Genomic DNA, 27,673 nt, shown 5'->3' with positions numbered 1-27,673 from the left:
AGTTGCAAAAGGCTATGCCCAGACATATGGCATAGATTATGATGAAACCTTCAGTCCAGTTGCTAGGATGGCAACTGTCAGATGTGTGATTGCTTTGGCAGTAGCCAAAGGTTGGAGGTTGTAGCAAATGGATGTGAAGAATGCCTTCTTGCATGGTGATTTGTAGGAAGAAGTGTATATGGATCGGCCAGTAGGTTATGAAGATTTAGAGCATCCCATGTATGTGTGCAGGTTGAAGAAGGTGCTCTATGGGCTCAAGCAAACACCTAGAGCATGTCTGACAAGATCAGAGAGTATCTTGTCAATATTGTCTTTTATGTTTCTGATACTGATCACTCATTTTATGTGAGAAAGGGAGATGCAGGTTTGGTCATCATAGTCATCTATGTGGATGACTTGATTATTACAGGTGATAGTGATAGTGCGATTGCTGAAGTCAATGACTTTTTGAAGAAGAAGTTTGAGATGAAAGATTTAGGTGAGCTAAGGTACTTCCTTGACATTGAAGTGATCAGATCTGATGATGGTATATGGCTATCCCAAAGACAGTATGGCTTGGATATGTTGTCCAAGTATGGTATGACAGCATGCAAACCGCTTTCAGTCCCGTTGGAGCAAAATGTAAAGTTAAGTGTTGAAGTTGGGGATGAGATAGAAGACCTTACTATGTTCAGGAGGATAGTGGGGATTTTGATCTACATGGCCATTACAAGGCCAGACTTGAGCTACGTTGTTGGTCTTGTGAGTCGATTTATGCAAGTACCTAGAAAGCCACATTTGGATGCAGTTAGACGCATATTGAGATATGTGAAGTCCACATTACATTATGGAATTTTCTATGAGGCAGGTACAGATATACAGGTGTTTGGATACACAGATGCAGATTGGGCTGGTAGTATGTCTGATAGAAGATCTACCAGCGGATACATGTTCTCTCTTGGTAGTGCAGCAGTTACTTAGAGCAGCAAAAAGTAATCTACAGTTGCTTTGTCAAGTATAGAGGCTGAGTATAGAGGTGTTGTTGTTGCAGCATGTGAGGTAGTATGGCTACAAAAGTTATTGGTTGATTTAGATATGCAAGTGGAAGGTCCAATTGTCATTTATTGTGACAACATGAGCAGTATACAGTTGGCTAGGAACCCTGTGTTCCATGCCAGGACAAAACATATTGAGGTAAACTACCACTTTGTGAGAGAGAAGGTACTAGCAGGTGAGATTGACTTGGTGTATGTCATTACACACGATCAGATAGCTAACATCTTCACGAAGGCATTGGGTATAGAGAAGCTTCAAAAGTTTCGAAGCTTACTTGGAGTTGCAGAGATGCAGTTGAGCTTGAGGGGGAGTGTTGAGATGACAAGCTCAATACATGCGGACATTAATGATGGGCCACCTGGTTAGATGAGTCCACACGTCTACACTTAGCACGTTGGTGGTCATTATGACTCTCACATGGCCACTGACTCATTACTTATTATATTCAGGTTGTTACACCTATTTACAGTTGGCATAGTTATAGCGCCAGTCGACTAGTGTAGTCGATTATGCATTGTTTGACTTAGTAGGCCACTTTCCTTTATGTTGTATCTTATCTATACTTTATGTACATTGTAAAGAGTGTGGAAGAAGAAGAAGAAACCAGCAAGAAAACGTTTTGGCCTCCATCTCTCTTCTTGTCTCTTGAGTGAGCTTCTCCTTGTGCATTCTGTGTGTGTTCGGCGGAGCATCTTGAGCAAGTCCCCCCACCACGCAATTCTTGACAAAGGTGGAGTGTGTCTTTCTCTAGCTCACATGTGATTGCCTATTCCCTCATGTTTCTTTCTCTTAAAAGGGCTGGCAAGTCACTAATTGACTGACACGCTAATTAGAGCATGAACCATTCGATAATTGACAACCACCATGATGGTGTTTGCCATGATGGATATGACAATCAATTTTAGCATGTTTGATGATGGTGACCATCTCATTCGACCTAAATTTACTTGATAATCCACGACATTTTATCATATTCAACATTGGACAATCCATACTTGGCATGTTTCATCCTAAATGGTCACAAATTAGCATGGTTTTGACACTTGACAATCACATAAGTTACATTTGACAATTCATGATCATTTGTGTTGACCATGAGGTTTGAATATATATATGACGCCGAGTGATGATGTTAGTCATGTCATAGGTTGGGTTGCATGTCAACTATTGAGTGCAGCCAAGTGCTCATTGGGTGTGAATTTGAAGGGATGTCCAAATTTTTATTTAAAAGGTTTTAGAGGATCTCTCCTTTTTCTTTTTAAAGAGATTGGAAGGCGTATAACTCTTTGTCTTAATTTATTACGTTTCATTTGAAGGGCACTATATTTACCACCCTTCCCTAGAAGGGCAAAATCCCCTTTAAAGGCTTTTGCGACCTTCAAAATTTAGGCATGTCAAAATCAAAGGCCATGAATGAATTTCAAGGGAAGTGACCATGTGGAGGCTCATCCTTATTGATGAGCACATATGCTCCCTCAAGGGAAAATCTTGCTCTCCTCCCTCTTTCTTCTCCCTCACCTTCCTCCCTAACTGCATCGTCGTCTTCCTTTTCCCGATCTCTTGCCCTCTCTATTTCTCTCCCATTTGTTTACCCCTCTCAAGCCTTCACTTTGCTGATGGAAGGCCTCGAGATTATGGAAGATGGGAGAGTCCTACACACTCTACCCCTCTCTTTCTCTTCACCTATCTACCTCCTATTCTCTCGGGCTCTATCTCTTTCTAGCCCTATTCTTTTCTCCTCATCCATCTGATGAAAGACTCAGGCTTCTAGGTAAGTGCTAATCTTTTGCTTTCTTGCTCACGAGTAGGGGTGAACTTGACACCTCTCTTTACTTCTCTTCTCTTCTCTTCTTCTAGAAAATAGGTGTCCTTATCCATCCTATCTATTAGAATGAAAAAATGTATAATAATATGTTATTTGGTGATTAACCAATCACCCCTCATCAACACAGCTTTAGGTGAGTTGAATTGGATTATTACTCTAGTCTCGAATTCTATCTAGCCACTTGAGTCTCTTTTTATTCTCGACTCACTTTGCTCTCAAACTAGAATTTCCATGCTTGAGTTGCTTTTTGGAGTCTTCTTCTAATTCTTGTCTTGTGCTTGAGTTCTCTCCTCTCGACTCAAGTGGTCCCTCTTTACAAGCACTAGCACCACATTAAAATTCCCTTCATCGTTCCTACCAAAATCAAATGGCTTGCTAGTAGGCAATCAATTTCTTTGATAAGCAAAAAATCCTTCCACATGTGCTTTTACTATCTTCTATTCTCTACTATTATTAACAAGAGGTTTTTGGGCTTGCCACATGTCACAAAAGTAGAGTCCCTTCACAATACTCTACATCTAGTCTAGCATGTGTGAGTACCAAACAAGAGGTGGATTGGGCTAAATACATAGAGATAGAGAGTCATGATATTTTTCAAATTTTCATCCTCCTCCCTCTCTCTCTCTCTCTCTCTCTCTCTCTCTCTCTCTCTCTCTCTCTCTCTCTCTCTCTCTCTCTCTCTCTCTCTCTCTCTCTCTCTCTCTCTAGCTGTGGGAGTGCAAGGGATCATCTACATTTTCCCCCTTTATTATCTCATCATCTATCACTTTCTTATTGAAAGCCTACATATATCAACTGGTACTATCACACATACCCCTTTCTGGGTTTAGGTTTCTAAGAAGAATAATATGTGTATTTATCTTCAGCAAACATAAATGAGGAGGAAATCCACCTCCAAGTTCTAATGTATTTAAATACTCAACAAAGTTTAAAAATGAGCCATCTGGCTTTGCAATCAGATTTTCACTATAATACTATCTAACCTCCCTTGGCATCAATTGTTGCAATGCATGATCATTCAAAGTAGCTACCTCTATATTCTGTGACACAAGTATAGCTTGCTCACTAAAATACACTGCTATATAGTTATCCACATTGGATACATCATTGTAGACACTACCAATCAAAGTTTTGATAGTGTCCTTTTAACACCGTGCCAAGTGGAACACACAACTTATCACATTTTTTGGTAATGCCCACTCCATCCCCTATTCCTTGAATCCAACAAATGAACCCATTGCCCACTACATTACCAACTATTAACACTTCCATGTTCCCAAATAGCCTTAGCACCCTCACATAACGCTACAAATCAGAGTAGTACAATGTAGCATTAATAATATCCTCATGTGTTCCCTTTACCACAATTGGCAAGACCTACCTAAAATCCCCTCCAAATAAAACAATCTTTCCACCAAATGGCTTATCACAATTCACAACATCTCTCAAAGTTCTATCAATCACTTCGAAGGCATATCAATGGGTCATAGGAGCCTCATCCCACAAAAAAAGGCTCGACTGCCTCAATAACTGGGCAAAGTCACTTTGAACAAGAATGTTACAAGTGGACCAATTATTTAATTCTACTAGTATTTTAAATCATGAGTGAGTTGTACGACTACCTAGTAGAAGCAATGTAGCAATGCCACACAATGCTATTGCCCCCAATGCTATACACCCACCATTGTGCACGTTCGTAAGCAAACACTTATACAAGAAAGTCTTCATAGATCTAGTGGGACCATCCAAAAAGAATATATCCCCAATATTTGCATCAACAATATCCATAACTACACTAAAGGCAATTATTTGTCCCTCATTCAACATTTCCTCCATAGATTCAGAAACCCTACATTGTTCCAATGTGTTGTATGTATATTCATCTTGCAAAAGGGGGGTTAGCATGTAGTTGAGAGTTTGGTTGATGAGCTTGTGACAACCCATCAAAATTAGAGAGTCTTCACCCTATATAGCATAAAAGGTCCTAGAGATGTAACAAATCCATGTTAGATGCCTCATGTTGCTGTAAAACACCAAGAGAGGTGTGCATGTTGTAGTTGCAATCTATACATGATATCCTCTACCATTGGTACCAAAATTCCCATAGCTGGCCAGGCTGAGCTAGCTGATAAAAGGCCAAATTTGCAACAAAAAAGTATGAATTTGAGCATTGTTTTGCACAAAGGCAAAATCTTCTAGGCACACAACATACTCATCATCACTCTCCAACATACCCCTTGCAATGCAAGCATCCCTAAAAGTATCATAGATCATATTATCAACAGTATGCAGATCTTAAAAAGAAGTACACCCTTGACACTCTATTAAAAGCATCTACAAATAGTAAATCTCACCACATGTAGGCACCACAAAATACATCCGATCACATGTATTCCCATGCTTCCCATTTGTCCACATCTTATGTCATGCATTCCACACCCAATACACTGAAAAGTCTTGATAGCGAATAGTCCTAGTCTCTGGATTAATGCAATTGTATATAAACCATTCAGTAATAGTAGTTTTCTGGAGGTCTTCATTATACACAACATCCAGTATATTATCTGTATCTTGAAACACCACATAATTCTCACTAGGCAACTGCCCTGACAAATGCTATATATCAGGTTTTTCATTGTGCAATAGGTAATTGTAGATCCACCAACATGCCTCAAATGTAGAAACATTTTGTGCATCCAAATAACTTTGGATCTCATTCACCATGAACATTTCCACCATTCAATGTTGAATCAACAACTAACAACATCATAAACTAATAACTAACTAACAATAACTCACTAACTAGTGCCATATCTCTCCCCCTCTCTAACCATCTACTAACTAACTGACTAATAACTAACTAACAATAACTCACTAACCAATAGCTCTCTCTCTCTCTCTCTCTCTCTCTCTCTCTCTCTCTCTCTCTCTCTCTCTCTCTCTCTCTCTCTCTCTCTAACCACCTAACTTATAATAACCTACTAGCTAACAACATCATAAACTACTAACAATAACTCACTAACTAATACCATCTCTCTCTCCTTCTCTAGCCACCCAACTTACAATAATCTACTAACTAACAACATCATAAACTAATCAACTAACAACTAATTTATAATAACTTACTAACTAATAACCTCATAAACTAACCAACTAATAACTAATAGTACCTAGCTAATAACTAACTAATAATAACTCACTAACTAATACCATCTCTCTCTCTCTCTCTCTCTCTCTCTCTCTCTCTCTCTCTCTCTCTCTCTCTCTCTCTCTCTCTCTCTCTCTCTCTCTCTCTCTCTCTCTCTCTCTCTCTCTCTCTCTCTCTCTCTCTAACCACCTAACTTATAATAACCTACTAACTAACAACATCATAAACTAACCAACCAATAATTGACTTACAATAACATCAATAGGTGAGTAGTATCAATTATTACTCTCTCACCACCCATCTCTCTTTTTCTCTCTCTAACTAACCTACCTAACCACTAACTAACTAACCTACCATCTCTCTCTCTCTCTCTCTCTCTCTCTCTCTCTCTCTCTCTCTCTCTCTCTAACCACCAACTTTACAATAACCTACTAACTAATAACATCATAAACTAACCAACTAATAACTAACTTATAATAACATCATAAACTAACCAACTAATAACTAACTTATAATAACATCATAAACTAACCAACTAACAACTAATTTACAATAATCGGCTAACTAATAACATCATAAACTAACTATATCACTAACCAACTAAGCTACCATCTCTCTCTCTCTCTCCCTCTCTCTCTCTCTCTCTCTCTCTCTCTCTCTCTCTCTCTCTCTCTCTCTCTCTCTCTCTCTCTCTCTCTCTCTCTCTCTCTCTCTCTCTCTCTCTCTCTCTCTCTCTCTCTCTCTCTCACCCCTTTGTCTAACTAAATAACTAACTAACTTAGATAAACTTACCAACTAATAACATAATAAACTAACCTACTAATAACTAACTTACAATAACCTACTAACTGAAAACATCATAAACTAACCAACTAATAACTAACTTACAATCACTCCCTAACTAATAACCTCGTAAACTAACCAAATAAGCTACCATCTCTCTCTTTCTCTCTCTCTCTCTCTCTCTCTCTCTCTCTCTCTCTCTCTCTCTCTCTCTCTCTCTCTCTCTCTCTCTCTCTCTCTCTCTCTCTCTCTCTCTCTTCTTCAGAGCTAGATTTTAGGAGCCGCTTTTGAGCCATGCTTGAAGCATAGTTGCTACCTAATTGTAGTCCTCCTCACTGTACGAGTACTTGTGCTAGCTGAGTAACTAGGGTTTCCTATTTTGAAAGGAAAGCTAGATTGAGAAAGACAAAGGGGGAAAGGATCAATTCACTAAGCTCTAATACCAATTATAAAGAAGAGGACTACAAAGAGAGAAGAGGAGAGAATAGGAGAAAGAAAGAGAGAGAAAAGGAGAGAAAACCTAGAGAAAGAGAGAAAAGCAAGAAGATAGAAAAAGAAGCACAAGAAGCCATGGAAGCTTGGTGAAGGTGAAGATATTGTTGTTTGATCATTTTTGGATGCCCTAACTAGGTCTCTTTACAGCTTTTATACCCCGATCAATGTGACTAGGTATTTACCTATGGTTCCTATGTTATCTCACTCTTTACACATTGATCTTCCTTGACTCCTTCGACTAACCTTTGACTTCTTTGATTAACATTTGACTTTTGAATATTCCAAAAAAATAGCACCCATATGCAATCTTTTTTCTCAGGGTTAACAATAAGACTCATACATATCGCATCTAGGTGAGTCCTAGGGATTCTCAAGATTAGGGATGCTTCTTAGCTTCGATCAGCCCCACTTAGTCCTATCCTTGTAGCTCCTTCCTCACTCTCAACCCAATGCATATTTGTTAGGGTAAAAGGCCTCTGGGTGTGCCCATGTACACTGTGACCGCCCATTCTTTATTCACATATAATATGATAGTGCAATAAGGCTGTCAGTTCAGTTGGACAGCACCTACATTGTGTGTGCTCTTCTTTCCCACGTCTTCCTCTTCTCTTTCTCCACTGACATTGCATCCCTTTTAACTGGTATCAGAGCTTTGGATTAGAGCTTGATTGTGGAGCTTGGCCTGGCTCGGATTGAAGACCTAGAGCTTGGAGCTTCAATGCCAGCCATGGCTTCTTTCCCTCGAGGTAAGATTTCATCTCCTGCCTCTCCCCGGCCCTCATAAGCTCTTTACAGGTGTTCCTTGGCTTCATTGGGCACCTTGTATGCCCCCATTTGCCCCCTTATCCTCAGCATAACCAGCATGCCCCACAATAGGAGCTCACCTTTTTTTTGCACCTGTTTCAAAATTTGGCTCAAAAAATCCCATTTTTTCTCATATCTCGGGCATCCGGAACCCGATTTCGGCAAGGTAAGAGTCTAACTTGGGGTTTTGGCACGCTCCAGATGCAATGCTGATGTTAGATCTACTAAATTCTGATCACAAAATTTTCTGTAACATATCTAAGTTGATTTACAGTAAGAAAATGTCATGCTCTTAGCTTATGTGATGCTCTCGAGGCTTGGTATTTGATGCCCAAATGCTTTGGGGATGTTTGCCCGATGTTTTGAGATGCTTTGGGACTTGGTTTGAGCTTCCAGAGCTCGATTTATTCAAGGATTTATTATTGTACAATGTTTAGGTAGCAAGGTTTTATCAGGGACGGCTTATGCATAATGCTCTTTGTTGACATTCGGGTGTCTTGTTGGATGTATTGATGCTTGGTCATCATGGTTTATGCCCGGATATGCTATTTTAGAGCAATTGAGCCTTGATTTGGATGCGGACACTTCATTGTTGGTTGGGATTTGTGCTACCTTGGTTGACAGGTTATTTTACCTCCAGTTTGGTTATGCATATGGTCTACAGGTGCTCCCGACTACTCGGGATGATATGCTGATGTATTTGGATTATGTCACTTTGATGTCTATGCTCCCAAATGCTTCTTGAGCAAAGACTAGAGCTCAATTCTTGGTTCACTGTCATTTTCTTTGCAGCTAGCATTTCACTTGACAAGGTTTATGCCTCATGCTACCCATTATGGGATTGATGTTTGATGTGGATGCTTTTGGGTTAGAATGCAATATGGTAGATGTTTGGGCTTGAATCGACTTGCATTTGAGAATTTTGTGGAGTAGTTTGTATTTTGTTGGCTTATCACTTATGCAGGTTGGATGTTATTTGGCCCTTAATGCCCCGATTATGGATCTTGGATTTACTTAGATGCAGATACATGTTTGAGCAGTGCTTGCTCCATTGTCTTGGCAGATGGTTATTGAGCTTTCATTGCTCATTGATGCTTGGTTCTTTTCGGGTTACTCCTTGATCAGTGGACATCTTGATAGTGCTTGGGTTTAGCAGTTATGGCTTTGTTGCTTCTGTGTTGCCTAGCTTCTATGCTAGTTGGGTTGCTTTTGCCCATACAAGTCAGAGAGCAGTTGCTCTTGATGCTTACCCGTCTATGTACATGGTCTACTGTTGTATACCTTATAGAGCCACTTTCATGGATGTTTTTGTATAGATGCTTGGGCTTCTCCTGGAGCTTGACCATTGCAGGATCTTATGCCATTTACCGGTCTTGCATTGACTTGGATACTACTATGTGGTCTGATGTACTACAAAGTCATGTTTGCCATTATGGTTATGGGATAATTTCATGGTTGAATACCATATGCTCTTTTGATAGATGTCTTGGCCTTTACACTATTGTGGTTGGTTATGTCATGCACTAGTTACGAGTCTTTTTCATGTGGGAGCTTCTGCTTCCCTAGTTGATGCTTCTTTGCTTCTGTCTCCAATGAGGATGGAAGAGTGCTTGCAACAGCATGCTTCTACCACTTGTGCTTCTACTGATAGTTTTCTTGATGAGCAAGTTCCCTATGTTGGGACAGCCCTCGACTCCTTGAGCTCCGTGGATGCTACGGATAGCCTTATTCATGATGACTTGGATTCCTTGTCATCTTCTACATGTTCTTCTACTTCAAATGTTGTTTGCTTCCATTGTGGGAAGCTTGGGCATGTACAAAGAAAATGCTTTAGATGGATTAGAGAGCAGCAGAGACAGAGATGGACTCGACATGAGCAAAGAGTCAGAGATACAGGAGATGCAACGGGTGTTACCACTATTACTAGTGGTGAGGTACATGTTGTTACCCATGATGATGTAGTTGAGCATGTACTCCTGTCATCTAGTTTCCCTACAACTTTCTTCCTCAGTGATACGGCCTGCGCCTCAGACTGGCTATTAGATTCTATGGCATCTTGTCATGTTACTCCACATAGAGCATGGTTCTCTACTTACAAGGAGTTTGATGGATGCATTTATTTGGGCCTTAAGCAGACTTATGCTATTCCTGGTATAGGAGACATACACCTAGCTTTTTTGAATGGGACTTCTCTTATACTCAGGGATGTTTTACATGTTCCCATGCTCAATAAGAGCTTGATTTTTGTCTGTCAGTTGCATAATGCAGGATATACTATTTCTCTTTAGGATAGGTCATGGAAGATTTATCATGGTTGCTTGGTTTTTGCCAGAGGTTCTAGAGTTTATTCTCACTACCCAGTGCATGTCTCTCATTTGGGAGATTCTATGGTTGCAGTTATCCCGATATCACATGCATTGTTATGGAATTATCGCCTAGGCCATATGCACCACAGAGAGATGGAGATCTTGTCTCGTTTAGACTCATTGTTGCCTCATATGTCACTTACAGATCTTGATGCTTTCCCTGATTGTACTCTTGGTCCTTGTAGAGCTCCCTTGTCTTATGGCAATCATACGAGGCATGCTCCTCTAGATCTTGTCTATTGTGCAGTATATAGACCTATACCTTCCCAATCACTTGGTGGACCATCGTACTTTGTGACCTTTGTTGATCATGCTACCCACCGTGTTTGGGCTTTTCTGTTGGTGCAAATTGAGGATGATGCAGTTATGCTTGACAGGTTTATGGATTCTGTTGGTAGTAGGCCTAGGTACTTGCAGATGGATTATGAGAGTCATGCTCTCTCTCCCAAATTTCGAACCTCTTGTCAATAGTATGACATTGATTTCTTGTGCCCACGGTATTATGGGATTGCTCATGGCATGTGTCTGATCTTACAAGCAAAGATTACTTCTATCCTTACCATATCTAGGTTGTCTTATGGCTTTTGGGTTGAGGCCCTTATGATGGCAGTCTATTTGGTTAACAGGACGTCGTGCTTGACCTTGGATCGTATTACACCCCATGAGGCATGGAGTGGCATGCAGCCCTCCTATGATTACTTGAGGATGTTTGGCTGCTAGGCATCTGTACCTATGCCACATGAGCCTATGTCACGTAGATGTATCCTCCTTGGTTATGGAGATGGTGAATTTTTTTAAAGCCTACATATTATGGGATTTGGATGCCCAGCAGGTCATACGTAGCCGTCATGCTGTCTTGTATGAGACACAACCACCTCTCAGGCCTCTTGATGAGCGTTCAGTATGCTTTATGGCTAATTTTACAGCAGTTATAGCGCCATTACAACAAGCTGTTTATGCTAAAAATGAGGCACTTATTGGCCCAGATGACATAGCTATGCATAGCAATCAAGGTCAAGGTGTTGGTGGTCAGTTGCTAGACCCCTTGCAAGCTCATGATAGCCATTTTCTTGTATTTTTGCAGGTTGGACAGTTGTCTTCCGCTTCGCTGAGGCCACATGTAGTCTTGAGACCCCCTTACTGGGATGTTGGCTCTCTTTCAATGATTGACTCTAGAGAGTTTGACTACTCTCAGCTATCTTGTATGCGCTACGGTGATGCTATGCGCAACTCTAATGCTTTACAGCCGTGCACTAATGAGTTGTGCTTGCTTCATGAGAAGCATTCTTGGATTGCTCCATTGTATGGAGCTGCGGGACCACTTATCTTCTGAATGTCACGGACTCGGGGATGCTTGACTCTTCTTTTGCAGAGGTTCCCAACACTTCTTGCACAACTCGCTTTCTGATTGGGCGTTGGGTGAGATGTCATGATTCCTCACCTTGTCTTTTTTTTTCTTTTCTTTGTTTTCACTCCCCAGTCACATTGGCCTTTTAGTGGGAGGTTTTCAAGGTAAAAGGCCTTTAGGCATGCCCGTGTACACTATGATCGCCCATTCTTTATTCATATATCATATGATAGTGCAATAAGGCTGTCAGTTCACTTGGACATCACCTACATTGTGTGTGCTCTTCTATCCCGCATCTTCCTCTTCTCCTTCTCCACTACCATTGCATCTCCTTCAATATCTAGTATTTAAGTGTAGGACACCCCCAAGCTCACCTCGAAGACCCAAATCCTTAGACTCACTGATTAGGTCCTCAAGGTTGGGATTGTTGGAGCCTAGCTAGAGTCATCTAGAGTCAGAAAGCTAATGTCAAACCCATTTTATGTCCCAAAAATTGGTGTGTTTTCTAAGAATCATCACTCATAGTTGACAAAATGTCCAAGGTTTAAGATGTTTGAAGCAGATATCATGTCATATGAAGTAAATTTGACCTAAAGATATATTGAAATTATGTCAATACCACATGGATTGATAGGAACTATGAATTTTCAGATGATCGCATTATTAACATCTTGCTATGTAAGTGATATTATGGTGGAATTCGAGTCAATGTGGGTTAATTTTCCTCTTTATCATCATGGCAAGAAGAGAACAAACTTTACGATGAGCCAATGCTTAACATTGACTATGATATTGGCTAAAAATCCTTTTAATGTTAGTTTCTCAAGTGAAGGAACCCTTGGGTCATGTGCTAACATAATCAATGTAGTTGATTTGACTTAACACCATGATAACACTCTTAAGAGTATGCATGAACTTGATACTATGATAGTATGAGTGTCTCACGGCTGGTTAATAGTCCCACATCTATCTTTGTTGACATGCACTACCTTAAGCTATGGGAATGAATTTTTTGTACCACTTTGCTTCTCCAGCTTTTGCACCTAATAAAAAAGTGAGTACTTGATCTATGTTATGTTATTAGATTATGCTACCAATATCTTTCTTTGTAAAGAGGAGTTCTCCTTAAATTTATCCCTAAATATTAGAGGAAGAATGAAAAAAATATTGCTTTAGGAACACAAGAGTAAGATAAAGGTGAAGTGAAAGCTACAGTGGATGGAAGTAAAGAAAGCATTTGCTGATGTAGGAATAGTGTAAGAAGCTGGGAATAGTTAGAATGTTAATAATATGCCATGTCACATAGACACTGGTATATAAGGAGAGAAGTTGTAATTTTTCACATCTTTTGACATATCAATACATTTACAAACTTTCTCTTCCTTCTTGCTCCAAGCTTCCATGGATTCTTCATCTTTCCTGTCTTTCTCTCTCCAATTCTAGTCTTTCTCTCTCCTCGTCACTCTATTTTTCTCTCTTTCTGCAGTCTTTCTCTCTCCTCTGCAATCTTTCTCTCTCCTCTTTCTCTCTCCCTAGTTCTCTCTCTGACAAGTGGTATCAGAGCTTCAGTCTTTGATCCATTATTTTCTTCCATTTTCACTCCCATTTTCCTATTTTAAAACCAATTTCAGACAAAAATGGTACAAGACAGTGACTAGTGGAGTGCTGCAAGACAACTACAGTTAGCAATGACTACATCTGGAGATATTCAAGGTCAGATATGGCGGGTAAAGGCTTAAATGGCTGGACGTCATCAAATTTTATGCAAAAATGGAGGTAACTAGGGTAAAGGATGGTTAACCGGGCTTAGTTTGAGAACAAACTGTGGTTACTTTGAAAAGAGGGGTTTCTCTTTCCCCTTTCCTGGAGTTTCCTGCAGGTTTCATGGAAGTTCAGCCCTGAAGATCAGCTCATATCTCTCTTATCCCTGAGTTTCTTGGTCAAGTACCACATGGAATAGTTCCCTCAGATCAAGACCTTCAGAATGAGCACAAGGTTGCTCAGTTTTGCATCAGCCATGGAGCAGGAAACAGCCCCGAAAATTGCGGCGCAATTTTCGAGCTGATTCCAGCCCTGCCTTCTGCTCAGCTTGCTTCCCCTCAGCCTTGGCATTGTTCCTGGTCCATTTCAATCATAATCCTCAGCAAGATTAAGGCTCTCAGCTCCATTCAAGGATTCTCCAGCTCTTCCTAAACCCTACATGAACAGTCCATGGGCAGCCATGAAAGCTTCAGCCCAAGCTTCCATTTCTTGACAATTTCTTGAAGATTCTTCATCCTTTTGGCCCGTGGAATCATTTTAGCAAGGATTCTTCAACAAATTGCAAGGATTAAGCACGGGATGGATAAAGATTGAAGATCAAGAGCTTCTATGGAGCAAAAATTTGGGGGAAACGGGTTTAATGCTTCAATTTCAAGCATTTGAAGCTTCAAGATTGGTCTCAACCATCAAATAAGCAAGCCTTATGGATTATTTTGCTAACATTGGACAACCGGGAGCCCTATCAAGCATTTGGCAAGTTATTTTCAGCCATGTCAAGGTATTTCTCTTCAATTTTTAATCTCTCTCATTAATCCAATTGCTGAGCTTAAGCCATTTGACTGAGAGATTAAAGAATTGAACATTTTCATCAAATTCTCAGCCAACCTTTGCTTGAATTCATCTATTCAAGAATGCAATGCTTGCCTAATGCATATTAGCTTCAATCAGTGAATAAAAGGCCTCAATCTCAGATTTCAGCATAACATTTGAATCTTATTGACTGAATACATTGATTGATTCCTTTGTTTACTCTAATTCAATTGATTGGTTGATTCTCTTTTGCCTAAATTGGAAAATCGTAAAGGGTAAGTACTAGCAATCAGTGAGTCACTGAATTGCATAGGTAAAACCCTTCTCCCATCTCAAGTTTTCTTATCTCAATCAATTGCATCTCATGAAAGGCTGAATGGATATTTTTCAATTGCATATCATGCTGATTGCTTAGCACACTAGCCTCTGCCATGTTGATATTCCCGCCGAGGAAAAAGGTGGATGCCGAGGGAGATAGTGGGACAAAAGAGAGGTAACCCTCCCTCACTATCGAAGATCCCGAAGGGGTGCAACCAACCGACTCGGGGGGAACTTTGCCCACCTCCCGGTGATTCGGAGCCCGTGTAGGGAGCCCGTCCTACCATTTTATCCCTCACACAGGTACAACGAGTGGAGAATTGAAGATTGAAGACTTTCCAACTACTCAAGTACCTACTGGATTAAAACAGGGTAAAACAGGGCATTTTCAGGTTACCCACAGGGTATTTACAGGTGGATACAGGTACACCCTTTGATATTGAAGCATAGGTGCATGTACTACAGGGTACCCACAGGTCCTATATACCCCTTTGCAGGGTTTGGTAGCCATTTGAGGTTACTTTCTTGCATTATAGGGTCAAAACAGGGCACTTACAGGTCTAAACAGGGTGCAGGACTGGACAGTTCAGACTCTGAAATTCAGTTACAGAATTTTCTGTTCTAAACCTGTTATAGCGTGCTATAGCTCATCTCGAAGAGGGCATTGTTAGCTTCGATTCGCACAAAAAAATTTTGCAATCGGAGTTTTCTAGCCAAAGTTATAGCCGTTTTACTGACAGGGGGTACTGCAGGACTGCAATAGTATGGCAAGACATAAAGGCAAAAATAAGGTCCAGGAGGATTATGCACAAAAAATTAGGGATTCCATGATGGAAAGCACACTTCAAGAGAACCCTGAAGAGCCTCAACAAGGAGAAATTAGTATACTCAATGATACTTTGTGTGCCCATGAACTAAGGCATAGAGAGCGACATGAGGCCATGCTGTCAAGAATGGATCAGATGGTTCAATCTACTGATCAGACCAAGGCTTCTATTGATAGATTGGTAATGTCCAACGACCTACTCATGGCACAAATCTCTAAACTTTTACAATTACAAGTGGCATCAAAAGAAGCTAATGAGAAGGACTGTTCAAATACTGACCCTTCAGTCCCACTACAGCCATCCAACCAAAATGGTCATGGAGATGGAATCATTGGAAGAAGAGGTATTCCAAATAGTCAATATGAAGTGGGAGAAGCTTCACAAAGGCATGATGACTATTTGGGCAGTTTGAATGGAGCCAATACTCAAACTTTTGGACTGCATACTCAGAATTCTAGGGGTGCTTTACCAACAGGAAGATTACATGGTAATTCTCAGCCACCTGTTGGAAGATTTCAGTCTCAATTTGGGGGTTTAGTACTTAGAAATCCTGATCAGTCAGTTTTGGGACAGCAACCCTTCCATGATAGAGAATTCAAGGACAAAATTGTTTTATCCAAGTTTAATGGCCAGTCATCTTCACCATCAGAATTAGAGGAATGGACCTCTAAGATGGAGTCTTATTTCGACATATTTCCTAAAACTGATGATATGAAGATACACTTTGCCTCCCTCCACTTAGAAGGATTTTCTCACACTTGGTGGAGGTATATCAAGAAAGAGAATGTACTTATTGAGAATTGGGAAGCTTTCAAGGCACTTATGGCTGAAGTCTTTGTTTCACCTCTTGAAAAAGAGAAGCTAGAACGAAGATGGTATGGTTTGGAACAAAGGGGTCTAAGTGTAAGAGAATATACAAACCAATTCCTCAACTTGACCATATATGTGGAAAACATCAGTGATGAGGCCAAGTTACACAAGTTCATATATGGTTTAGAACCATCCTTGTCAGCTGATGTTATGGCGCAGAATCCTACTTCACTTTTCAAGGCTATTGAGCTTGCAGAGCGCTTTGGAAGGAAGTATAAGAAAGAGTCTTCATTTCAGCCAAGTTATGGACAGCCAAGGACTATTTTAAAGCAAGGGCAAGTTGGTAACAATTATGGCAGCAATCATATGCCTAGTGGGAGCTTATGGATACCAACTTATCCTCCATTTAATGCTTCTAGGCTTCAAAGCAATTTCAGGACAGCAAACAGTCCAAAGGTTGGATTTAAACAAGGTGACAATAAGCCTAAGTCTACTTCAGCCAATACAAATTCCAGAAATATTCCCATGGATCTTTACAAGGAAAGAAAGGACAAAGGCTTATGCTTCAAGTGTGGAGAAAAGTATACTCCTGACCATGCTTCAAAGTGTGTATACAAAAATGCCAAGCCAAAAATTCAGAGTATGCTAGTTCTTGAGGACTTTGAAAATGACATAGATGAAGTTAATGCAGTTACAATCAATGCTGAAAATGAAGATTTCGAGGATGATGGTGGACAAGAGTACTTCTATGATCCATCTGACTCTTTTCCTTTTGATCTAGGTGGTGATATCCCATTTGATCCTGGTGGATTTTGTAATGAGTTGCCTACTGCCACTAATTGTTCTATCTCTATGGATGCTTGGACGGGATCTAAGAGCCCCAATACACTTCGTATGAAGGGAAGCATATGTGGAAAGCCAGTGTTCATCTTGATAGATAGTGGTAGTACTCACAGTTTTGTAAATAAATCTATTATGTACAAGTTGAATTGTGTTCCCACCGACTTACAGCAACCTATTCGAGTACAAGTGGCTAATGGTGAAGAGGAAACCAGTACGCAGATTTGCCCACAGGTTTCTTTGCAGATGGCTGAAAATTTTGAAGTCAAAGTAAACCTGATCACTTTGGAAATGGGGCCCATAGATATTGTACTTGGTTGTGATTGGTTGATGACCTTAGGCAGGATTACTATGGATTTCTCACAGTTATATATGGAGTTTTTCTCCAATGGACAGCTTATCCGTTTACAGGGGATCCCTAGTAGATCTGATTTTCAGCTTATCACCATTCAACAACTCAAGAAAGTGTACAAAAAGTGCTCACAGATATTTGTATTGCATTTGAACAAAGAAACACGGGATCAGCCCAATAATTCAGCAAACCATCCAGCCTTGACAGCTCTTCTTGAGGAGTATAGAGATTTATTTGAAGTACCTACTTCATTGCCTCCTAAGAGAGCGGTAGATCACCCCATTGATTTGGAACCCAACTCAAAGACAATCAATAAGCCACCTCACAGACTATCAAAATGTGAACGAGAGGAAGTAGCCAAGCAAATCAAAGAGCTTCTTGAAATGGGATTTATTGAACCCAGTTCTTCACCTTATGCATCCCCAGTCCTGTTAGTTAAAAAGAAAGATGGATCTTTCAGAATGTGCATTGACTACAGGGATCTCAATAAGATAACAGTGAAGAACAGGTATCCTATACCCAGGATAGACGATTTGCTTGATGAGCTTAAGGGGGCTCGATTCTTCACGAAGATTGATTTGAGATCAGGGTATCATTAGATTGGCATGAGAGAGGGTGATGAGGTCAAGACTGCTATTAGGACTTATCGTGGGCTCTACCATTTCTTGGTGATGCCATTCGGCCTTACAAACGCTCCAGCTACCTTTCAAAGCCTGATGAATAAGATTCTACAACCTTTCCTCTTTCAGTTTGTCTTGGTGTTCTTCGACGACATTTTGATCTACAGCAAGACTTTTTAGGATCATTTGTCGCATATGAGGAAGGTTTTTGATGTGTTGAGACATCATAGGCTTTTTGCTAAGGAGAAGAAGTGTTCTTTCATGCAGACTAAAGTGGAATACTTGGGACATATAGTCAGTGAAAAAGGAATATAGCCTGATCCCAAGAAGGTGCAATGCATAAAAGCTTGGCCAACGCCTACTACTACTACCTCTCTTAGAGGATTTCTTGGTCTATCTTCATTCTATCGCAGATTTATAAAGCATTATGCGGCAATTGCAACCCCTTTAACTGACAGGTTGAAGAAAGAGGCTTTCTTTTGGGATGCTCTTGCGGATAGCAGCTTCAACCAGTTAAAGGAATTACTTACCTCTGCTCCTATTCTTGTATGCCCGGATTTCTCTAAAGAGTTTACTATACAGTGTGATGCTAGTGGCCGTGGCATTGGGGCTGTTTTGCTTCAGGAGCATGGAGTAATTGCATTTGAAAGCCGTAAGCTTACTGATAAGGAGATGGCCATGAATGTTTATGACCAGGAAATGTTGGCTATTCTGCATGCAATCAAGAAATGACACCATTACTTATATGGCAGCCGATTCAGAGTACATAGTGATCATCGCGTACTCAAGTATTTCCTTACTCAGTCAAATCTAACTCCAAAGCAACAACGATGGGTAGCAACATTACAAAATTATGACTTTGACATCACTCATACAAGGGGCAAAGATAACATAGTGGCTGATTCTCTCTCTCGTATGTGGGCCTACAAAGTATCAGCCATGACAGAATTACATAGTGATTGGATTGAAGAGCTACAAGAGGCATATCTCTTAGATGAGGAATTCAGCCAAATCTTTCAGAAATTACAGCAAGGTCTTATGGAAGAAAACTCACATTACCAGCTTAAAAATGGTCTTATTTGGTGGAAGGGCAAGATTGTTATTCCCTCTACTTCTTCTTTCAAGCGAAAAATTATGGAGGAGTTGCATTCTTCGCCTTTAGCTGGACACTTGGGAGTTTTTAAGACTTATGACAAGATCAGCAAGAGCTTTTATTGGAAAGGACTGTGGAAAGATGTCAAGGACTTTGTTATGAAGTGTATGCCTTGTCAGCAAAATAAGGATAGCACCCATAAGCCAGCAGGTTTATTGCAGCCATTGCCTATTCCTACGGGTAAATGGACTCATATTACTATGGACTTTATCACTGGCTTACCTACTACCAAGAAGGGGTGGAATAGTATTTATGTGGTGGTTGACAGACTCACCAAAGCAGCTCATTTTATCCCAACAAAAATTCAGTTTACTGCTTCTTAGGTGGCCAACCAGTTTATGGAGCATATTTTCAGATTACATGGATTACCGCAGGTGATTGTCCATGACAGGGACTCAAAGTTTATGAGTAACTTTTGGCAAGCGGTATTTACATCTATGGGTACTAAGTTGGCTCCATCTACGGCTTATCATCCCCAAACTGATGGACAAACAGAGAGAGTTAATAAATGGTTGGAGACTTATCTTCGCCATTTTTGCTATGATGTCCAAACCTCATGGGATTCTTGGTTACACCTGGCTGAGTTTGCTTATAATAATTCCACTCATGCGAGCATAGGAGTTTCACCCTTTGAGGCTTTGTATGGTTACAAGGTGCCCCTACCCACAGTCATTTTTAACGAAAAGATCAACCCTCATGGGAAGGAAGAGTTGGAAAGAATGCAAACCCTTCTTCAGCAATGCAAGGTGAATCTAAGGAAGACTCAAGATCAAATGAAGATGTATGCTGATGAGAAGAGGAGGCCTTTAGAGTTCCAGGAAGGAGAGCTGGTTTTGTTGAAGGTGCCCAAATCCAAGTACTCTACATTGAAAGATGGATCCAGTAATAAGCTTGCCCACAGATTCTATGGCCCTTACAGGATCCTTAGGCGGATTGGAGATTTGGCATACAGACTAGAGCTTCCCTCTTCTACAAAGATTCATAACGTCTTCCATGTTAGTCAGCTCAAGCCCTATTATGGTGATCCAGTGGATTTAGTTGATGAGCTGCCACCTATTGATGAAGATGGTATTGTTCAGTACATTCCAGAGGCTGTTATAGGTCAGCGTGAAAAGAAGCTTCGATCACGTTCTATTATGGAATATTTGATTAAATGGAGAGGTTTACCCTCTGAAGAGGCTTCTTGGAGACCTAATTCAATATTGGATGAGTATATATACTTGAAGGATACATTGGTGGCTGAAGCCTATTGTTTATGGAGCTAGTATTGGTGCAGACTGGTTCAGGACAGCACGCTATTTTAGAACAGTTTTTGTCGTACCTCATTTTCAGAATTGAGCTATCTACATGAGCTTAAAGTACTCTTCAAGAGCTTCGTTTTGATATGTGGTACGTCTCATTTGGACACTTCTATCAAAAGTTATGGCAGATTTGGTTCAGCAGGGACTGTTATTTCAGCAAGCTGTCTACTTTCTTCTGAAATTATTTGTTGAAGATTCTATGGCTCCAATGGCTTCTAAAGTTCTTCAAATCATGTATATAGCGGGGTCCTCCTTCTGTTCTTCAAATTCAGCCCTTGTAATGATAATTCTTCACTCATCTCGCATTTGTAAGCTGTAAAACAGAGTAGTACTCTGTTCTATCCATCTCTTCTTTAGTTCTTTCTAGGTTTGTTTTTTAGGACAAAAACTTTTGGGAAGGGATGGATTGTAAGAAGCTGGGAATAGTTAGAATGTTAATAATATGCCATGTCACATAGACACTGGTATATAAGGAGAGAAGTTGTAATTTTTCACATCTTTTGACATATCAATACATTTACAAACTTTCTCTTCCTTCTTGCTCCAAGCTTCCATGGCTTCTTCATCTTTCCTGTCTTTCTCTCTCCAATTCTAGTCTTTCTCTCTCCTCGTCACTCTATTTTTCTCTCTTCATGCAGTCTTTCTCTCTCCTCTGCAGTCTTTCTCTCTCCTCTTTCTCTCTCCCTAGTTCTCTCTCTGACAAATAGATCTTAGAGAGAGAGCACTTGTAGACTAGTAAGACAAAGAGAAAAAAAAATTCACAATGAAACTCACACATTCTTTGTTAACATTTGCTTCTAAAATAGAAAAATAATTATGTGGGAAGTATCACATCCTTTTTCTTATGCGATATAACACCCATAGTCCATATCTCCTCTCACATCCATTCTTCCATAATCCTGGTGCACAAGGACACCCCATTTCCTAACAACCCCATAGTGCCCAAATCTTAAGAGAAGAGCATAGGTAAAAATAAGGATATGGAAACATGGGAACTCACATTGTCAGCATCGAGTGGTTTAATATACAAAACATGACTATATATGATCACATATATTTAGAATAGCTTGCATTGTGAGTGGACAAGAACTACATAATATAGGATAGAAGCTAGAACATAATGATGATTTGAGATTTTTGCATCATAACGACCTTGATTAATATTGATTCGTTTTTTCTAGTCTTTTCATCTTAGACTTGGATAGCCACATTGATATTTTTGTTGTATGAGTTGGATGTAGATTCACACACATCTTGAGAAGTATATTTGGCTATGGGGTAATTTGCAAGTTTTGAAATGATGAATGTGGCATTCTTGCTCTTAAAACATCCTTAGCATGATTTAGTGGTCCATCGAGATGATTTTCTAGGCAACATTGCTCAGTACTCTTTCAAATAACATGAGGTTTGCTGACTACGAGTCCACTTCACAACGAAAGGTATTGGCCATTCCTACGTGAATCAACCTAAATTTTGGGTTCTAAAGATCCAAGTCAAGCTAAGAAACCAAAGCCAATACCAAAAGTAGGGTAGTCATCTTCATAACAAGAGAAAAGACTACATCAAAATCCACACCATATTCCTACTTGAAGCCCTTAGCAACCAATCTAGCATTGTATACTAGCTTGGGGCATCCAAGGGTACTTGTCAACTTGTACACCCACTTGTATGACAAAGCACGCTTGCCACTAGGCAAAGGAACCAAATTCCACATATGATTTTTCTACAGTGAGTCATACTTTGATTGTGGCCCTCTCCCAAGAGTGACTATCACCTCTGCGCATAGCCTCATCATAGAAAAGCATCTCGCTAGCATCTTTCACTATAACATAATCCATAGAGTGCTCAAACCATGCAAGTTGTCATCTATCTCTAGTAGATCGCCTCAATATAGGTCGTGGGGCTTGTATATCCTATGGAGAATCAGGGACATGGGCCACTGGAGCATCAATCCTTCCTATAAATTGTCTAGCTGGTTGTACAGTAGTAGAAGGCTCCTCCTGAAATATCACCCTGTGTACCTCAACGACATGCTCAGGGGCTGCTTATGCATTTTCTCCTTATGCTAATAAGATCGCCTATTAAAATTAACCAGCGTTGGTCTTTGAGTAACTGGTTGTGTTAGATTTCCTGAACCAAAGCCAACTTGTATTACACTTGGTTCAAGGAGAGTGAGAAATGAAGGAGATTATCTATATGTCGACCCCTCTTCCCATAGGGCAAAGTCTCACTATGTTTCCCTAAAATGATACAGAGTCAAGGTTCTAATTTATCCTATGTGGTCAGTGTTCCCTATGCTATAATGCATCAAATTGTAAAGAAGCTCTCGACTTACTAAGGCCACCCTACCTTAGGGTGAATTCATCAAGAATCTCACCCTCCCTCTTCCCTTAGTTGGATAGTTTTAGTTTTCTAGTTACCAAACACGTTTATGTTGTACACATAAAATTATCTTCCTTAATTAGTCCCTTTATTCATAGTGTTTGTTCATGTAACTTCAATCACAACACACAAATAGTGAAAACAATCATTTGAAGAAAAAAACTTCTTTATTTATTAAAGAATCTTATACAAGTACTCACCTTCTATATGGAAGAATGACTTGAAGGCCTTTATTTTACCAATATTTTTTCTCCTAACTAGTACTCGGGCCCTCTAGAAGTCCATCTTGAGTCATGCAAGGGTTTGGATGGTTCTTCAGAGCCTAAGATTTTACTAGCCAAATCCCCCTTACCACCCTCAACTCTTCATGTCCAAGGATCCCCTACAAAGCAACCTCTCACCATCAAGGTTGGTCCGAACTCTTTGAGGTAGCAAAACTAATCCCCCTTGGTAAAGGGATTTTTAGGTAGCCTTGGGAAAGGTCTAGCACACTTTCCTTCTATCCTATTGTAAATTTGATATATCACCATTTTAATCAATCCAATCAAACTTCCTAAGTGCATCAAGTAAACTTACATGCACCTTTTGCAAGCACAAGCATTTATTTTCAAGTAATATTTCTACACAAAATAATGAGTCTATTAGAGTAAATTTCTTTAAAAACCTAGCAACAATTCTTTCCAACTTGGCCTTATCCCTTTCTTGGATTTCTCCTAGTTTACTTCGGAATTTTCTAAGTCCCCCTTTAGAAATCTAAATTCTATTTATTCTTCCTTTGTTGGATCTTTCCTTAGATATTATTAATTTTTCTAACTTATTTTGGTCTTTGCTCGCAATCTTCCTCAATCTAACCTTTATCAAATCTTGATCAATTGACCTTATTATGAGTCTTGACTATTTTTCTAGACTTCTATGTGTTGGGATATGGTTAAATTTTGACTTAATTTGTGAAAACTAAGTTGGAACCTTGGATCTTGATTTTTACCTTGAAAGCTACATAACTCAATAAGGTGAGTATTTCCCTAGAAACTTTAGTCTTCTATTTTCTCAAAGGTGGATTATATCTTTTTTTAAATTACTTCATGAGCTAGGGTTTCATACTTCAATTTGTTATATTGGCAAAGTAAGTCGATTCAAATATCCTATGCTTATAATAGCTATGCACATAATGTAATTCAATAATTATGACCTAATTAATAACAATGATATTTTCTCTATTAAAGAGGATACTTCTATTCAACAACTCTAATGACCTACTTTAATTATCTTAATTCACTTTACATGACTCATAATTGCTTTTATAAAAAATTTCTTATGTTTATATAATTTTTTAAATGCCAAGAAAATAAATCTTTGTGTTTACATGTTTTATAAATGCTAAGAAAATATTTCTTGATGAAATTATTTGATTTCTCATTTATTATGGATTTTTCTAATAGATCTTCCTAAATTTATATTTGATTTTCTTGATGCAATTTATTTATATGCAACTAGGGTAAGAGTTTAGTTCAATGCATTGCGATGTTGTACAATTTATTATTCCTTTCAAAAATAAAAATCTAAATTAATGGTTCTTACTTTATTCATTTCTTGTTAAATTCTCATTTTTACCTATTTGTTAAGCTAAAAATTCTTCATCAAATATTGAAAAATATTTTATTTATATTCTTAATCTTTGTATTGAATGAATATTAACCTTAATCCCGTTGTAGCCATGGCACAATCTATCGCAATTCCAGCAGGTACACCAGATTTATCGGCATTAGGAGCACCGTTGCCCATTTTCCATGGGCTAGCCGAAGAAGATGGAGAACTCCACATTAAGGAGTTTCAAACGCTCATGTTCAACTATCGAATCCAAGACGAAGGACACGTAATGATGTTCTTTAACATGACATTAAAAGGAAGAGCGGACATAGTTCTATCATAGGCAGTTAATGGTGTTAATTCTTTCTTCTTCTTCTTTTCGTGATTTCTCCTCTTCCCTTCCTTCACTTCTTCTTCCCTTCACTCCTACTTCTCCTATCCTTCCATCTCTCTCTTCTTCTCCTTACCTTCTCCTACTTCTTCTTCCAATCCTCTTCTTCTATCCTTTTTTCCTCCTCCTTTACTTCCTTCTTTATCTCTTCTTCTCCTTTACTCCTTCCTTCTCCTTCTCCTTCTCTTCCTTTCACTCCTCCTTTTTTTTTCTCCTACCCCTTCCTTCTCCTTCTTTCCCTCTCACTTCTTCTTCTTCTGTGTGTGTGTGTGTGTGTGTGTGTGTGTGTGTGTGTGTGTGTGTGTGTGTGTGTGTGTGTGTGTTAGAATTTGATTCAACACAACTGGCGCACAAAGCAAAAAGAAAGAAAAGCTAGCCTTTTCTTTCAGCCTTTGGCTAAGGCTTTATAGCCTATTGAACTTAACAAACAATGACTTAACCTCTTGCACTCCTAAAATCAAATTGGTCATGAGATCCATCATGGAGATCTCTTAAGAGGTAGCTCATGAAGGAGTCCAAATCGTGATTCAATAATCTTGAGGCCTTAAGGCTATGACTAAGTTCCTTTTTGTGTCTTACATTCCAACACACTTCCAAGAGCCTTGCACAAGGAGGTGGCTATTTGACACATTGGTCCCACTAGCCATGATGTATGGTGCACATGGTTTGACCTCTAGCCTCGCCACATATCTATGGACACAAACTAAGAGACCACAGATCATCATGCTCTCATAGATGGTCTGTAGTAAACCATGAGTGCCACACGAGATCATTGGAGTTAAATTTGCTAAACCCCCCTTAATGATGGAGCCTCTCTTTCAAACCTTCAGCTTCATACATATAGGTACGTGACATGCATCTAGATAGACTATCAAGGAGAGCCTTTCAAGCCTGTAGGAAGCTAGCTCATGTAGGATATGAAACTTCATGGTATGCACAGGTCGAGCATTGACTCACAAGATACAATATTAATATGGACCACCTCCCCCTTTAAAGATGACCATGGCTTCCCCTTCATGCACGTCTCACACTAAGAGGAACTTGGTTATGCAACATGACTTTTATGAGCTACACATATAGCATACATGGATCTCACCCTAGTTGCCCCTTCTCCCAAAAATGTCATAGTATAAAACCCACTTTATGAGGATTACAACACATGGTGTCATTGAGAAACCTGGACATTTAGATGTATACATTTCACATGAGATGTGGGTAGCCATTAGTTAGCTCAAGTTGTCCTCTTATGAGCTTGAGATCAAGGCCAAGAGAGTAGCCCACATTACCAAAGCTAAACACATCTACAAACTATGATAGAAGGGGGTGGAGTCTAAGGAGCACTACATGTTGAGAAATATGCAATCACACCCATGTGACAGCCTCTTTGTATGGAGTAATAGGACAAGACACAAAAAGTTTGCTAGAAAGGATGCCTGAAATACAGGATGCCTGAATCCCATAAGCACAGTGGAGAAAAAGGAAACCATCATGTGAGCCTATAAAGTGATGTACCTTCTTATCATTCAATGATGGAATACAACTGCACTTTGTCCTTTCAATCATAGTAAGTGTCATACTCAAGATTGTGTTTATGAGTCCAAGCTTCCATCTTGGAACCTAATTCACTTGAGTAATAGTTGGTCTCTTCAGTCTATGTCATCATGAACATTCTCTTTGTGTTCCATCCGCCATAGCCATGCTCTAGATCCACGTGTTTCTCAACATGATATTGGAGCCCACTCAGGCATGGCATTGCTTCTCTAGCCCTCTTTCACTTTTATCTAGCTTAGAGCTCAGTCCAATCTAGGACCTCATCTCCCACTCCTTATTCTCACTGCCCCCCTTATATGCCATAGCCAGACAAGACATGTTGTGCTTGAAGCTTTCATATCTCCCACATCAGAGCATATCTCCTCAAGGTTTCTTCTGTAGATTTGTTCCTTGACTCAGGGGAAAACTTCTCATCACCTCAAATCTCAATAATGCTTACCACATAGCTTAGCATTGTCATTTTTTTCAACCTCTACTCTGAGTGCCTGCCATGGACAGGATGACCCAACCAACTTTGAGCATCTAGATCTCCCTTTCCAATCCATTACTCCTCACTCTTCCTTCTGAGGAATTGTCCCTCACATCAGGGCACTCCCCCTCATTGCCTAAGAACTCAACATAGAGCAAAAAACCAGGGCTACCCAAAAAACCCTAGAGTTGGCAGCCATAGCACACTTCTCAAAAACTTCATCTTTACATCATTTTCTCTCTCCTTCCACTCAAAGATATGCTACAACACTCAAGATTCCAGCAAAGCATCAATTCAAATCAGTAAGAAGAATATTAAATTTGAGGGATTCAACATCAAGAATCATCATCTTCAACTCTAGTATCTGTTGATACTACAAAGTGTGTCTTCACACTACATTGCACTTGTTTTTTTTTGACACAAATTCTTTCAACTCTTTTGCTACAAAATCAAAGATTTGAGGTTGATTCTCAGAAATGAGGATGACAAACAAAAAGATCCCTATGTGGAGACATGTCATGAAGAGTAACATAACTTGTGTTGCTTATCTACAATACATAGAAGATTTTTGTGACCCACTTGTAAGAGGACGTGAAGCTACCTACACCAAAAAGCAATCAATGTATTCATTTGAAGAACTTGAAGACATGCCTACTACCTTGGAGAAAGCGCAAGAGTTTGAAGACATTTCCGTTGC

Source organism: Lygodium microphyllum, chromosome 20 (assembly GCF_053477565.2).
Source record: "Lygodium microphyllum isolate KBCC chromosome 20, Lygodium_microphyllum_v1.1.10, whole genome shotgun sequence".
In the NCBI taxonomy this organism is placed as follows: Eukaryota; Viridiplantae; Streptophyta; class Polypodiopsida; order Schizaeales; family Lygodiaceae; genus Lygodium; species Lygodium microphyllum.
This window is presented reverse-complemented; position numbering follows the sequence as displayed.